Here is a 3,294-nt window from a genome sequence, read left to right on the forward strand (position 1 = left end):
GCTGCAATTTTCAAAAATAAGTGGAAATCTCAACTTTAAAGCTGATTTCATCCTTTTTTTGTTTTGGATTTAAGTTTTTTCCCCTCACTTGCTGTGTACAAAAGTCATAGGAGATTTCCGAAAGTCAGCTTTTTTACACCTTTTTTAGCTGTTTTCAGCTATTTTTTATCAGTGGTCACTCACTACCCTGGTTATAGCAAATATTGCTGGGCTTGTAGATGCTGGAGAAACCAAGAACACCAATCATGTTCTTGTAGTCGGGTTCCCCTTGACCCCACTTATGATGAAACAGAGGAACTTATTGACTTTGGGGAATTGTAAGGTCAGAGAATCAGTCTAGCAGGCTTGTACCCCTTCACAGGTGTGTAATCAATTGCAAAGAAAATGCGGAATAACTATTATGAAAAATTAGGAGCAGTTTTTGAAAAAAAGCCAGTTTTATCCAACGCTGGTGCCATGATTTTACAGGATGCTTTAGGCTGTCATTCCCTAACATTCCAGTTAGGTATTTCGTGATATTTTGATCTTTTCGTTTTGTGATATTTGCAAATGTTGTATCTTCCCTTATAACAGAAGGTAACTTGAGCATATTCTTTGAGCTGCACTTTAACTATTTTTAAAAAATGAGTATAACATGGTGTCGGTATCTTGCTTTTCTGGTGATTTTCTGTAGGTACTTAGGTATTTACATATAGATGCTTGTTTATATTGTTTGTAGTGTGAATTACACGCAGGTCATGCAAGACAAAATCATGAAGAATCAAATCTGTCATTTAGGTTTATGTGTACATGCTGAAGTCTGTTATTTGACAGTACATATATAAATTATGTAGCGATGCTGACGAAATGTCGAGTTGTGGATAGGTGCTGCTGTCGTTGGTCACTACAAGCTTTTGTACTTACATGTAGGCACAAATTTGCCTAGACACAAACTTATTTTTAAACTATTTTTCATGGAAAATTAAATTGCCATCAATGTACATTCCTATTAGGGCCTATATTGGTACAGTCGACTGTCGTTAATACAAACTCGTTCGGACCTAGCCAAAATGTTTGTTATATCGGAATTTTGTATTAAGAGGAACATCAGTCCAATTCATTGTGCACATAAGTGCACAGTCAGGACCAAGGCTTTGAGTTTACTATTAGTTTTAGCAGAATTTGTATTAACAGTGTTTGTACTAACGAGAGTCTGAACCTCGTAATCTTAACAGTACTCATGGGACATCCAATGTTCATGGCTTCCAAAGCTAAATGTTTTGTTGTCAACAAAACTTATTTGTCTTTCATAATTGTTCAGTTCAGACAATTGCTTTTCTTCAGTCTTTATCTCCAAAGCTTACTTTACATGTATATATAGGCCACTTTGATACTATGGAGAAAATGCCCAGGATGCTTAGTAGTAGTAAGTTGGATTAGGATATTTACAGATTATTTCAGCTTTGCAAATAGTAAATTTCTATGCAGCTGTAGAATAACTTGCGTCTTTTAAGAAAAAGGATATTACTTGTCCATTAATTAGTTATTGTTTTAAGAAATCTCCAGTCTTCCATTGCTACTCCTCTTCCTTGGTTGTTTTGGAGAAAAGCAAATGTTTCGGCCAAATTTGAATAAAACTGTACGGTTAAACCCTTGAAATTTTTCACTTTTGGCTGAAAAATGAAATTTCTTGAAATTTTTAGGGAAGATGCCTAAAGGACGCTAGAGCACATTCGAAATGCAATTCCAGACAGATTCAGGCATTTATATCTTCAATTGTGTCCAAAGACGTGTGGGAAAATCTTAAAATTATTATTTCTCAATAAATTAAAGACTTTGCCAAAATCTGTAATATTTTTGCTGTTTGAAGGTCAGTTGATGCTTCTATCTTGTGCTAAATGGTTTTGGATTGTTTGGAGAAAAGTCAATTTTTGGCCAAATATGAATAGAAATGTAAGGTTAACCCCTTGCAATTTTGTTCACTTTTGACCGAAAAAAATGAATTTGTTTGAAAATTGTAGGAAAGATGCCTACAGGACCCTAGAGCACATTCCAATTGGATTTCCGGACAGATTCTGCATTTAAAATAAACACTGTGTGGACAAATTGTGGCAAAAAAATCTCAAAATTATTGATATTTTTCAATAACCCAGTTATGGCAATGATCTTTAATATTTTGGTGTTTGAAGGTTGCCCAATTTGCTCATGAAAAAAGCAAGGTTAACCCCTTACATCTAAAGTTTTCCAGAAACATCTGATTTTGCCCAATTTTGCAAAAAATGCACCAAATTTTTGCAAAAAAAAAAAGCATGGTCAACCCCTTACAATTTTAGATTTTTCATAAAAATCTGATTTTGCCCAATTTCGCTAAAATATACAAGGTTAACCCCTTGCAATTGAAATTTTTCATAAACATCTAATTTTGCCCAATTTTGCTAAAAATGCAAGGTTAACCCCTTACAATTTGAAATTTTCCAGAAATATCTGATTTTGCCGTATTTTGCAAAGAAGTGCAAGGTTAACCCCTTACAATTTAAAATTTTCATAAACATTTAATTTTGCCTAATTTTACTAAGAAAGCAAGGTTAACCCCTTATATCTGGAATATTTCAGAAACATCTGATTTTGCCCAATTTTGCTAAAAAGCAAGGTTAACCCCTTACAATTAAAGATTTTTCATAAAAATCTGATTTTGCCCAATTTTACTAAATATGCAAGGTTAACCCCTCACAATTAAACATTTTCCATAAACATCTGATTTTGCAAATTTTTACTTAAAAAGCAAGGTTATCCCCTTACATCTGGAATTTTTCAGAAACATGTGGTGTTGCCGTATTTTGCAAAAAAAATTGCAAGGTTAACCCCTTACAAATTGAAATTGTCATCAACATTTAATTTTGCCCAATTTTTCTCAAAAAAGCAAGGTTAACCCCTTACTTCTGGAATGTTTCAGAAACATCTGATTTTGCCCAACTTTGCTAAAATATGCAAGGTTAACCCCTGACAATTTTAGATTTTTCATAAAAATCTGATTCTGCCCAATTTTGCTAAAAATGCAAGGTTAACCCCCTTACAATTTGAGTTTACTCAAAAAGCAAGGTTTACCCCTTACATCTGGAATTTTTCATAAAAATCTGATTTTGCCCAATTTTGCTAAAATTTGCAAGGGAAACCCCTTACAATTTTAGATTTCTTGTAAAAAATCTGATTCTGCCCAATTTTGCTTAAAAAATGCACCAAATTTTTGCAAACAAAAAGCAAGGTTAACCCCTTACAATTTTAGATTTTTCATAAAAATCTGATTTTGCCCAATTT

Source organism: Patiria miniata, unplaced genomic scaffold (genome assembly GCF_015706575.1).
Source record: "Patiria miniata isolate m_02_andy unplaced genomic scaffold, ASM1570657v1 HiC_scaffold_20, whole genome shotgun sequence".
Taxonomy (NCBI): domain Eukaryota; kingdom Metazoa; phylum Echinodermata; class Asteroidea; order Valvatida; family Asterinidae; genus Patiria; species Patiria miniata.